Source organism: Pleurodeles waltl, chromosome 11 (assembly GCF_031143425.1).
Source record: "Pleurodeles waltl isolate 20211129_DDA chromosome 11, aPleWal1.hap1.20221129, whole genome shotgun sequence".
Classification (NCBI taxonomy): Eukaryota; Metazoa; Chordata; class Amphibia; order Caudata; family Salamandridae; genus Pleurodeles; species Pleurodeles waltl.
In genome coordinates, this window is record NC_090450.1 from 476,602,007 (window position 1) to 476,615,555 (window position 13,549).

Sequence of the window (13,549 nt, forward strand, 5' to 3'; positions counted from 1 at the left end):
GTGCTTAGGGGTCCCCTCTGAGGTTTCACAGGGTACAAGCTGCGGTGTGTCTGGGATCGTGAGCATGACAATGTCAGAGTGTCCAAGTCGCTGCCCGGAGGTAGGCGGTGTAGAGGTGTTCGCGGTATTGGACATGCTCTTTACGACGGATGATGTGTTGTAGTTAAGAGTGAAGTACTGGGTTTTTCAGAACCCAGTGGTGCCAGGGAACACACCCTAAGACTTCGAGTCCTTCCTGTTTCAGACTACAGAAACACAGAGTCTTCTTGGTGAAGTCAAAGATCTTGTTTATTGGCTGCAGCCAGTAACAGGTATCCTAGAAGTACAACACGGTGTATATTCTCAGGAGACTGCTCCCCTTGCAAAGCTAACCTTCTCTTTTATACAAAATGTTATGCTTTAGGCAAACATTCCTTATTTTACAGTTGACCATTCACATATTTTCACTACAAAGAAATAGCAGGGTTATGATGACAAGCCATATTTCAGTTTGTCCAGCCCTCAATCAATTACCCATGCAAGGCTCAGTACTTTCATCAGATATCGACGGACCCCCAATATAAACAGCCACCTCCTTCTTGTAAAGCAAGTCATAAAGAAAGAAACAGGGACAGGTGTGTGTAAGATTAGGCATGGTTTGTGTGTGATGAAACGGTTTTATGATGTGTTGTGCCTTGATACTAATCTCATTCGGCCACTGGGAAAGAAACTGTCCGAACAGGTTTGGCTTCAGGCATTGGAGTCAGCTTGCTCAGGTCACAGAGGAGTCAGCAAAGATGTACGTGTCCTTCAGACTCGTTTTTGGCATTAGTCATTGGCCTATGTGAGGGCAATCACAAAATGGCTGTCGTTTAAATGGAACCTCAGAGTTTCAGGACGGAAACTCTGATATTCGGGTGATTTTGTCACCTGAATATGAATACAATGCTTGTGTATACTATTCTAATCATTCTCGGTCTGCTGATACCAAAATCGTTGTGATACGACGATGTTTATAACACGGGTCCAGAATTTTCAGTACCATAGACCCTCCTTTTGCCTTTACATAGGCAATAACCCATACTCACGCTAATCTGAGTCCAGGTCTATATTCATAAAGTCGTTGAGATGTTGCTGTAGCATCATCCTATTACTTAGCTCGTCTTTTGATACAGGTTTCCTTGCACACGATGTAGCACAGAGGCCACATATTGCAGGAGCACACTGTACACACAAACAGGACAGGAAAAGAATGGCTAAGATCATCCCAATGACTACCAGAGTATTCCATCCCCAGGCGGATATCAGCTCCCAGAACCACCTCATCAATGACCAATCCCCTTTATCCACGTGAATAGATTCGGAGATCTTATGCAGTTTGGAAATGGTCTGGTAGGCTGTCGGAGCGTTATCTGGGATGAAAACACAACAACTTGATTGGATCACTTTACATACCCCACCTCGGTCTGCAAGTATGACGTCTAATGCGACCCTGTTCTGAAGAGTCATAAGGCGATCCGACTGGAGCTCAGCAGTCAAATTACTAAGGGCACCGGCGGTTTCAACTACCGTGGATTCAACCACCCTTGTCAATTGCCTTATGTTCCTGCTGTTAACCATACGACCCCAAAACGGCAGAAAACCCTTTACCAAATCTCCAAATTCTTGTCCTGTAGTGTCTTCTTTACTTATGACACCTCTAACTATCCTTGTCTTATGGTAATCTGCCGCGGCCGTATAGGTGGGAGGTAACAAGAACGAAACAAAACATGTGCCTGAGAAGTCAGGGGGCAACCATGTATAGGCTCTATTATGGCAGATGAAATAGGTACCCTTAGCTGCTAATAACGAAGGAGAAGTCTGAGACGCAAAAACATATGTTTCAGTGCAGATACTTTTCCCTAACTGAGCTCTGGGATTCTTGCCATTACCTTGCAGACATAGGTGACCCTGATGGGGTACAATCCAAATCGGGGAGGATCTCTTTGCTCGCTGGTTCCCACTCAGAGTAACTCCATATCCTGTTATGTTCCATCCAATATATGCTAGTGTCTCATCTCTCGGGATAGTCTCATAGGAAATATCTTCCCTAATCATATCTACTATACCCTTAGCTAGAGCACTATTCTTCGGATTATCTTTTACAGAACGTAGGGGGTTGGCTTCATACGCGTATATGAACACCGTTCTATATGCCCATACAGAACCATTATGGCTGAAGGGCAGGACCAGATAAGGGATACCTTTATCGGTAGTATGGGGCATAAGACCACACACCCAACAGTTAGTTGTGTTCACTACTAATTGGTGTTGGTGTAGAAGCTGAATGAATGAATTGTTGACAAATTCTAATCTTCTGGCAGACTCGTGTTCAGGCAGGGGGTGAAAAGAATGCGAGGAAACAGTAGAAGGAGGTATGGGCTGTGTAATGGGTGCAAATGTTACTTGAAAAGAGAATAAAACATATCCTATTAAAAACGTCATTACACTAAGCAACATGAAAATACATAATATCAAAAATCGTTTCTTTGTCATTATTATACACATTCTGGCTTTAAAGTCCATCTGTCTGGCAGGTCTCTCATTCTTGAAAAACTCCATCCTCTCTAATTGCTGCTCGCGGTGGTAGGGTGTTCTATGCTAGGGAATGCTTCTGTCAGTCCAGGGCAACTCCCTTAGACCGACCAGAACTGTCGACCTAACGTCTTCAGCTGCACTCCAAAGACTTGGGCAACCACGACCCTACAGCTGAACCAGGATGGCGGTTCGAAAAGAAAAAAAAAAAAATAAGAAAGTTTCTCAGATGAGAGAGCCACACTTTAAAAAAAAATAGCAAAGGAACGGGAAAAAATTGATTTGTCTTTAGTTCTTGGTCTCAAATTATAACGGCTTTTTCCAGGTACTGTCTGGTTCTGGAACAAGAGTTCAGGCTCTGTAGTGTTCAATCGAATTGACGGTGGCACAGCTTCTTGCAAATTATTATCACTTTCTCGTTCAGAAATTGTTCCTTTTACACGTGCATCGCTAAATGGCAAAAAACGAGGCACAGTCTCAGTCTCAGAGTCAGCGATCCCCTCCTGGACCCACCGGTCGTACGGTAGAGGAAAAGGGACCCTCTTGTAGTGTACGCCGTGGATCCAGTTCTTTTTCCCTTCCACTCGAACAGCTGATCTTGTTGAGAGAAGGACGAGGTGGGGGCCGGTCCAACGGGGCTGGTCATTCTTTGTCCGCTGGAAGTTCTTGACCAGCACCCATGATCCAGGATCGATCAGATGTCCTGGAGCTTCAGAGACCTGAGGCAGAGTATCGTGAACCTGTTGGTGTAGAACACGCAATTTAGCCGTCAATTCATACAAATAATCAAGCAGTACAGGGTGTTCGATCTCACTGAATTTTGTTGGTCTTGGCACTCCCCATACGTTGGCATGGGCGGCCGAACACAATTTCATAGGGACTAAGTCCCACTCGCGAATGCACAGTCATTCTTGTTGATAGGAGTGCTAAAGGCAGAGCGTCAGGCCATTTAAGACCAGAGCTCGCTTGTATCTTTGCCAACTTCAATTTTAGCGTGCCATTATAGCACTCTACTAGTCCAGCTGATTGGGGGTGATTTGCAGCGTGGAATTTTTGCTGGATACCTAGCCCCTCACATACTTTTTTCATCACTCGACCCACAAATTCACTCCCATTATCACTCCAGACCATTCTCGGCATTCCAAACCTAGAGAAGAATTCTTTGGCAAGGGCTTTAGCTGTGGATAAGGCAGTGTTGTCTTTTAAGGGATATGCTTCTACCCATCTTGAAAAGGCACAAACAACAACAAGTACGTATTTCAGATTGTTGCACCTTTCCATGTGGATGAAATCTAGCTGCAAAACCTCGAATGGATACGTTGGAGGCGCAAAATGACCAGCTGGAGTTGGGGTTCCCCTACCAGGATTGTATTTCAGACACACCATGCAATTCTTGACCACATTCTCTGCACATTTAGGAATTCCAGCATTTTGCCATACTGGAGCCAACAACTTACAAATCCCTTTCACACTGATATGGGCCATTCCATGAGCCATTGTCACCACTGCAAGCACATACGCATCGGGTAACAACCATCGCTGATGTTCTGACATGTCAACCCAACAACCATTTTCATCCAATTTACCCGTACTTTCTTTCCACACATTCAACTCTTTCTCTGAAGCTTCAGCTTGAAGAGACTTCACACCCTCTATCGTATCTTCACACATTCCAACGTCACCAACCCATCTTGCGGGGCCTGCAACATACATTCGATTCATCACATCTTTTGCTGTTTTTTTTGCGATTTCATCAGCAAATGCATTGCCACGACCGACATCATCAGTAACCTTCTTGTGTGCACTGCATTTCACAATCGCAACTTGTAATGGCAAGGTCAGTGACTCAAGAAGCTCATTCACCAACTGACCATGCTGAATTTTAGCTCCATGCTAAGTCAGGAACTCACGTTCTTTCCACAATCGTCCAAAACTATGGGCCACACCAAACGCATACTGGCTGTCGGTATATATGGTCACTTTCATTCCTTTCGATAACACACACGCTCTCGTAAGTGCAATCAGCTCTGCTGCTTGAGCTGAATTATGTGGTATACGTGCAGCTTCAACAATCGTATGCAAAGTTGTGACAGCATATGCTGCAGTCGTATCACCATTCGGAAGCTTGAAGCATGAACCATCCACCCATAAGGTGCCATCACACTTTACAAGAGGAGTATCTTTAAGATCTACTCTCCCTTTCGTTTCTTCTTCTGTCCTAAGAAAACAATCATGTTGTTCAACATCATCTGTTTCTACTGAAATCGGCAATAATGTGGCTGGATTCAACGTATTGCACCTCTTTATGTGCACATGACTCGCTAACAGTGTCAACTCGTAACCTGACAATCGAGCACTAGTTAAATGCTGTGTCTTGGTCCTGTTTAACAACGTGTCCACTGCATGTGGAACCATCACAATCAACATATTATTCATCACTAACCCAGCAGACTGTCGAATAGAAACAGCTGCTGACGCTGTGGCTCTCAAGCAACTCAGCAATGCTTTAGCTACCGGATCCAAAGTCGACGAAAAATATGCGCATGGGCGCTGCTTGTCTCCAAAAGACTGTGTCAGCACTGACAATGCACAACCCTCTCTCTCATGGACATACAGTGTAAAGGGCTTACTGTAGTCGGGGGTACCCAACACAGGAGCCGAACACAATGCATTACGCAATTCGGAAAAACTTTTTTGACAATCTTCAGACCACGGAACGGGATTCGGTGTATCTTTATAGGTCAATGCTACCAAAGGTTTGGCCAGCAAAGAAAAATTCGGTATCCATTGTCTGCAGTATGATGTAATGCCCAAGAAAGCACGTACTTCTCTCTGTGTCCTTGGCACCCTCAATTTTGCAATTGCCTGAATTCTTTCTGAGGTCAGTTTCCTTCCCTCCTTCGATAAGAGATGACCTAAGTAGGTCACTTCTTGTCGACAATATTGCAGTTTTGAAAGGGACACTTTGTGATGTAAATCAGACAAATGACGCAACAACAACAAGGTGGCTTCTTTACAAATCTCTTCAGTATCTGTAGCGACTAGCAAATCATCAATGTACTGAATAAGGGTAGCGCCGTCAGGTAAAACAATTGCATCAAGCTGTGTTTTTAAAGCCTGACTATATATTGATGGACTTTCACAGTAGCCTTGAGGAGCGCGTTTGAAGCGGAAACTTCGGCCTCCTAAACTGAAGCCAAAAATATCCCTGCTCTCCTCGGCAATCGGGATGCTGAAGAAAGCATTCTTTAAGTCAATCACCGAGAACCAGGTGGCGGAAGCTGGGATCATAGATTATATTGCAGTGATATCAGGAACAACTGGAAACTGTGGCACAACTATTTTATTTACCTCTCTAAGATCAATCACGAACCTGTAAACAGGTGGCTTAGAGGGGTCAGTACGTTTCAAAACAGGCAGAACAGGACTATTACAAACGTTGCCTCTTCTCTCTTCAATTACATCTTTTTCAATTAAATCATAAATGATCGCTAGCAACGCCTTTTCACCTTCACTAGAGATCTTGTATTGTTGAATGCGTGGTAATTTAACATTGGCTTTCAATGTCACAACATAAGGCGGTATTTCCAAAAGACCCACATCATTAGGACCAGTAGCCCAAATGATATCAGGAAGAAACGACAATTCGGTCGGAAGTTTATCCTTCGACAAATACATTGGAGAAACCATTTTCCTACCCAGTGTAAGTTGTACTCCCGAAGGAGAACAATATAATGTTGCATACAATCTTTTCAACAAATCCAATCCTAACAAGTTTTCACCACAACCTGTCGTCAGAATAAGGGGTGCTTCCAATTCACAAGGTCCAACAGAAAGGGACATAGGACTAGAAATCGGGTTCCTAACCGGGGCGCCAGAAAAACCTACTGAAACATTCATCTCGCCAGACAAAGGTGCGCCAGGGAGTTTTGAGTGCATAATAGAACTCTTTGTAGCACCAGTATCCAACAGAAAAGGCTCCGACACACCTGATGTAATCACCTTAACATAAGAACCATTCTGATCTACTGGAACTAAAAAAACTCCCTCTCTTCGTCTATGGCTGTCCTAGCAATTATTACCTTCCAGGTTCTCATCTTCTGCATAGTAGTCGTCAGCATAGTACTGAGCCGTCCTACCAGACGCGTTATGTTGCTGGTCAAAACTATTCATTGAGTTTTGAGACGGAAAGGAACGCGTGTTCTGGGGGAAACTTCCACGTCCTCTACCTCTAGGAGCTTGTTGAACACCTCGACCTCTTGCGCCAGAAGCACCATTCGTACGCTGTAACAAAATAGGACAACTATACTTGAAATGACCCTCTTCTTTACAATATGAACACTGATTGGGACCTACAGGAACACGTGGTTGAGAAAACTCGAACCTTTGCGAGTTTCTCTGGAACTGTTGAGGTTGCTGATAGTTACTCTGACCACCACGTGAAGGATACGCCTGTTGTAAAAGAACCTTCGTCTTTAATTCTTTAGTTTTCTTGTCTGCTCTATCCTTCTCATCTTTATCCCTATTTTTGTAGTACTGTGCAGTAGCCAATATTTGTGCTGAAGAGGAAACGGCCCAAGAACTCTTTGAATCCTTCAATTTCCTACACAGCTCGGCAAGCAAATTGTGCACAAACTTGTCGACGAACAACCGTTGACCACCTTCTGTACTCATATCTTGACCACTGTGGTCGATAAACGTTTCCTCAAACCTGGTGAAGAAATCAGACACTGTTTCATCTTTCTTCTGCTTACACGCAGACAATTTATCCCAATTCACACGCATCGCAGGCATTAAAGTCTTCATGTAAGTAATGATCCTAGCAGGCAGTTCTGCTACCAAAGGCTCAGGCTTGGCACCACCAACTTGTCTATCATTTGCAGCACTAATATTAGCCCATGAGTCACCTAACTCTTGCGCATGATCTGTATGGCGAATCAATCCCCACAAAGGCTGTGGAACAACATTCCCAAATAAAATGTCTATGTCGGCTAAATTCATAATGCATGAGTCTGCAGTCTGTGATAATTCCTTATAATACCCTGCAGGGTTTTTACGGGGATCAGGCAAAGTCTGCTTAAGGGCTAAAACTTCAGCTCGCTTCCACGGAACATGTACCCAAACACGCTGAAAATGAGCTGGGACAGCATCAATTTGATTAGCAACATCAGCCTCAACAGCGTCCTTCCATACCGGAGGGACTTCTCTCATTGGGTACTGTCGCACCTTTTTTTTAACAGAGGAGTCATGTTGGAACAATGACTGAGAAGGATCCTTATTCCTAAAGGACAACAACGTCGCAACTGCTTTCTCAACATCGGAACCCACAATCGTGCCCTTTGCAAACTCAAACCGTACACGGCACAAATCAGGCGGATTTGTTTCCAAATAATTATCCTCCAATTCCTCACAAAGGAAAGCACCCATTTTCTCAAAAACTTATCTTTGTTTCGGTGCTTCCCATTGACAGAAGACATCCATAACAGACTCTACATCGTATCTTGAAGGGTAAAAAACCCATTTACGCGCCATACGGTCAAACATTTCTCTCTCTCGAGAATTAGGCAGTTGACTACGCGACTGCTTACGCTCCGAATCTGGGGTCACACCAGACGACCCAAAGAGAAGAAATATAAGGCTGGCAACAGTATCTGTCATTCTCTGTCGGACAGAAGGAGAAGTTGGTGAAAGAACAGGAGGAAAAACAGAGGGAGGCAAGGCAGACGCAGAGGCAGACGCAGAGGCAGTATCAGGAAGAACACCAGAAGAGGCAGTCGAGGTAGTACATAAAGTCGTAGGAGGTACAGATGGAGCAGGTAGCGAAGTCGGCAGCCCTTGAAGGGGCTGCGCCATAGTAGTAGGAGCCAACTGAAGAGGAGCTGGCGGCTGTGGAAGAACCTGAGGCACAATAACCGGAGGTTGCACAGCTAAAGGTTGCAGAGGTGCTGTAGCATTCTGCGCATAAGGGGGTGGCAAACTCAAAAAGTGTGACATTAAAGGATCTTTTCTCACGTTCTTTTGCTACATCTTGCTGAAGAAGCGGAAAAACTGGATAACATTTATCGGTCACCATTTTACGTTGCCTGTGCAACTGCTCATTCATCTGTTCTTCCTCATCATCTTTAAACTGCATGGCAGCTTGCATTATCGAGATACCCTCTTCCCTCTTATTTCTCTTTGCTAATTTAATTTCCTTTTGTTTGGCTTCCTTACGCCATAGGCGGAAAGAGTCAAACATCGCCGGCCGGGCTTTCTTCTTAAAAAGTTTAACCTCCAGATTATCCAGAATCTCTGTGTCAAAACTACCATATTGGGGCCATTTTAAAACACCATCTTTCCTGGTGTATCGGATCCATATTTCATCATATATGATTGGGCCTATGCCATGTTTCACATATAGTTCATAGGTTGCAGTTCCAATCGGAGGAACCGTACACAAGTCCTCCAATCGGGAATCCCTATTATAACCAAGACAAAACAAATTTCCATGTCTGCTAAGACCAGGCATCTTCGCTCTCCAGTCTAGCGTCGAACTTCAAAGAATTATCGAATACGATAGTCTCGTGAATACACGAATCCCTCGGCTTTGGTACTTGCAAGTTCCAAATCAAAGATCCCAAGGGGATACCAAACTAAGAACCAAACTAAGGACTGGGAGACGCTCCACTTATACTTAACTGAGGTATCGATGACGTCACCAGAAGACTCGTTTATCGTTTCGCTCTACCAAATCATCAAGGGTCCAAAACAGGGCGATAGTCAGGGCAGCAGTCCTTCGTAGCCGTCGGAAAGCGGGGAACCTCGCAGCAAAGACTTTCGGACCACGTCGACATACAGGGGTCGATGAAGTGGCGGCCTCCCTCAAGAATTTTCACACAAAGCTCCTCACGAACCTCTGGCTTGGACCGGTACCGCTGAAATCACCCCACGTTGGGCGCCAACTGAAGTACTGGGTTTTTCAGAACCCAGTGGTGCCAGGGAACACACCCTAAGACTTCGAGTCCTTCCTGTTTCAGACTACAGAAACACAGAGTCTTCTTGGTGAAGTCAAAGATCTTGTTTATTGGCTGCAGCCAGTAACAGGTATCCTAGAAGTACAACACGGTGTATATTCTCAGGAGACTGCTCCCCTTGCAAAGCTAACCTTCTCTTTTATACAAAATATTATGCTTTAGGCAAACATTCCTTATTTATCCAGTTGACCATTCACATATTTTCACTACAAAGAAATAGCAGGGTTATGATGACAAGCCATATTTCAGTTTGTCCAGCCCTCAATCAATTACCCATGCAAGGCTCAGTACTTTCCTCAGATATCGACGGACCCCCAATATAAACAGGCACCTCCTCCTTGTAAAGCAAGTCATAAAGAAAGAAACAGGGACAGGTGTGTGTAAGATTAGGCATGGTTTGTGTGTGATGAAAAGGTTTTATGATGTGTTGTGCCTTGATACTAATCTCATTCGGCCACTGGGAAAGAAACTGGCCGAACAGGTTTGGCTTCAGGCAGTGGAGTCAGCTTGCTCAGGTCACAGAGGAGTCAGCAAAGATGTACGTGTCCTTCAGACTCGTTTTCGGCATTAGTCATTGGCCTATGTGAGGGCAATCACAAAATGGCTGTCGTTTAAATGGAACCTCAGAGTTTCAGGACGGAAACTCTGATATTCGGGTGATTTTGTCACCTGAATATGAATACAATGCTTGTGTATACTATTCTAATCATTCTCGGTCTGCTGATACCAAAATCGTTGTGATACGAGGATGTTTATAACACGGGTCCAGAATTTTCAGTACCACAAGAGCTGTACCTGGGTCAAGACTGATGTCTGTAGAACCACTGCATGGTAGGTCCTGGGGCCCTACGCTGTTCACGAATACGGTTGGTGCCATGGGGTTTTGAACGGCCCTGTTGCTGACCTTTAAAGACAACTTTGACCGTTTAGTCTGATGACCGACTCCTCCAGAGCTCTTATGTGATGACCCTAGGATGTAAAGATAGCAAAATACATATTAGGGGTTGTTATAGCTGCCATACTGCTGGGGTGAAAGAAGTTTGAGGCACACTGAGGATTGTATTCATCTGGCTCTACAGTTTCTAAAAATGCACCTGGGGTTTCCTGGCGTGAGTGGCCATTCTTAATAGGCAGGTCGTCGTTAGACGCTGGGGTCTTCCTCTTGCGGGCAGTGTTTTGAACATTCCCATCCACCTTTTGGGGCATTACCCCTGGAGTCGCATGCCCCGAAGGGTGATCTCGGGATAAAAACAAAAATAAATGTAAAATTTACAATATAATACATAGACTATACGAGTTCTCTGAGGGCTCCGACGCTGCTGTGTTTATGTTTTTTTTTAGATTTTCAAGGCGTTTACACATGGACTCCTTTATTTACCTGCATAAGTGGTATCCTTAGACATTGTGCACGGACCGTCTTGAACCTGGAGGATCTGTTCCAGAGCGTCAACCGCAATCTGTAGTTCTGCATCATAACCTGTACAAGTACACAGACACATGGAAACCATTAATGGTAAAATAAAAAATAACAATCATGATAGCTCTGTTTAGATAGGCCTGTGTCCCGTAACACACCTTGTTGCACTATCTCCATTTCCTCTGGGGCCGTCGCAAGCTCTTGGAGATCCTATGTACAAAAGAGACAGAATTGACTTTTAGCACAGCTCATTTAATGCTATATGCATAACCCTTTCATAAAACCATGCAATGTGCTGAAAAAATAAATAAATAAAAAAAAGTCTCTCAAGATACATCTTGTTGCGACCCTATGTTCTGGAAGTATAATACCCTGAGCCATTTGAAGACCTTTTCTCAAAAACTATACACTGTTTAATAAACAAAGTCCACAGGGTGGCGCTCTTGTACAACATAAAGTCTAAGATTCAATCTATAAGGCATTTTTTTATATAATTCTAGAGGCTCCACAACCTTTTTTTACTCTTATTACAAAGCACCCAAAAGTCTTTATAACACCATATTATTACACCAGTTATAAAAATATATAACAATGCACTACTTAAAAACATTACAATTCCTAGAATTTATACATATACAATAGACCGGAATCCGAATCCTAGGATCCATGCTGTGTTTTCACCTTAGCTCAACAAGGCTCTGAACCATGTGTGGGGGCGGAACTCAATCTAAACTCCAGCCTCCAGGGTGGAGCAGACAGGGAGCCAGTTCCAACAGTCCAAACACAGTCTTTTTTTTTTAAAATGGCCGTCTGTGGTAGCAGCATGTGTGGGGGCCAGTGTTGTTCACTCTACTAGCCTTGGACACCAGATCCCCCTGAACTAAGGTGAGTGGCTGGGGGCTTGGGGGCCTGAGCATACTGTTCAATACCCCCACAGTCATTGCATGTTTAGTTTTTTTTTAGTTTTTATTATTATTATTTTTATTTTATTCGGCCTGGTGTTTTTTCTTTTATTTATTTTTTAAAAAAATCTGCCAGGTGAATCCCTGGTGGGCCCCTGAACCTCGTGCTCGAGGTCCCCAGAGTGACACCAGGCGTATTTTTAATTTGACTTTATTTTTTTTATTTTGCTCTGTGGGCCCCTAGGGGCCACGTGTCCCCAGCTTGGGCACCCCAGAGGCCAGAACATGCTTTTTTTAAAAGTGTAAGGGCCCAAGCGTGTGTGGTCTGGGGCCCTCAGGCCCTCACCTCGCGTAGGCTTTTTGTTTTGTAATCTAGCCACCCTCAGGTGGCACGAGCTGGACTGTAGCTATACACAGAGGTCTCCGAGGCGTTCAGCGCCCTGAGACCTCCGTAATTAACTCAACAAAGCCGTTCTCATAGACCGCGTGGTCTCTGTGAACGGCTTTGTTAAGTTAATTACAGAGGTCGTGGCCTCAGAGAACAGATCGGCTTTGTTGATAACGGAGTCTTTGAGACGCTCAGCGCCTGGAGACCCTTGTGATTAACTTGACAAAGCTGCTCTCAAGAGACAGCAAGGTCTCTGAGAGTAGCCCTGAAAAGTTAATAACGAGGGTCCCCAGAGCGCTGGACGTCTCTGGGGAGCACCGTTATTAACATTTCAGTGCTGTTCTCAAGAGGCCGCGAGGTCTCTTGAGAGCAGCGCAGAGAAGTTAATATTGAGGGTCCCAGAGACATCCAGCGCTCTGGGGAGAGCAGTTATTAACTTTTACAACACTGCTCCCAAAAGACTGCGAGGTCTCTTGAGAGCAGCTTAGAAAAGTTAATATTGAGGGCCCCAAAGAGCGCTGGACATCTCTGGGGACTGCAGTTATTAACTTTAGAGCTCTGCTCACAGAAACTCGGAGAGCAGAGCTCTCAAAGTTAATAACAGTGCACCCCAAAGCTCTCCTCTTAAACACACGACTGCTGCAATTAATTGTGTGAACACAGAATACAGAGGCTGAGTGCCGCTAACAGTGACACCTCAGACCTCTTCATACCATTTAAGGCCCCCACTACACCTAGAAGCACACTCTTAGAGTTTTCAATTTTCCCCACCCATTGTAGCGCCTTTTTGTTTCTCACAAACCAAGTATTTCCTATATGTACCTTTTGACCACAGTAAAATGTTTGAGGCAGAACAATAAACGCAGACCCAGAAAAAAAATACATGCAGAGTACCAGAACAACCGCGTGCAAATTAAGCATGGGCTCCAACCACCCAAACTAAGTGCAGACAAACAAGAATACAAACAAATGTGCAGCACCCGATCCATCATGTACAAATTAAGCATGGGCTACACCCTCAAAATAAATGCAGCCCCACAAAAATACAAACAAATGCACAGTTCTGGAACCGTCAAGTACAAATTAAGCATGGGCACCACCACAACAAACCAAGTGCAGACCCTCAAAAATACACACAAATATGTAGCACCAGAACCTACAAGTACAAATTAAGCAATGGCCCCCACCCCACAAATGAGTGCAGGCCCTCAAAAATACATACAAATACGCAGCCCCAGAACCTGAAAGTGCAAATTAAGCATTGCCTCTACCCCCC

General features: G+C 44.4%; 1 long non-coding RNA gene across 1 annotated transcript; it reads right to left on the bottom strand.

The window, feature by feature from the left end:
* Positions 1-288: 288 nt before the first annotated feature.
* On the bottom strand, positions 289-10,753 carry LOC138265794 (uncharacterized). The gene is made up of 3 exons (XR_011199423.1): positions 10,661-10,753; positions 10,362-10,535; positions 289-3,293 (listed from the first exon to the last, which is right to left on the bottom strand). It is a non-coding gene; the product is annotated as an uncharacterized lncRNA (long non-coding RNA).
* Positions 10,754-13,549: the final 2,796 nt, after the last annotated feature.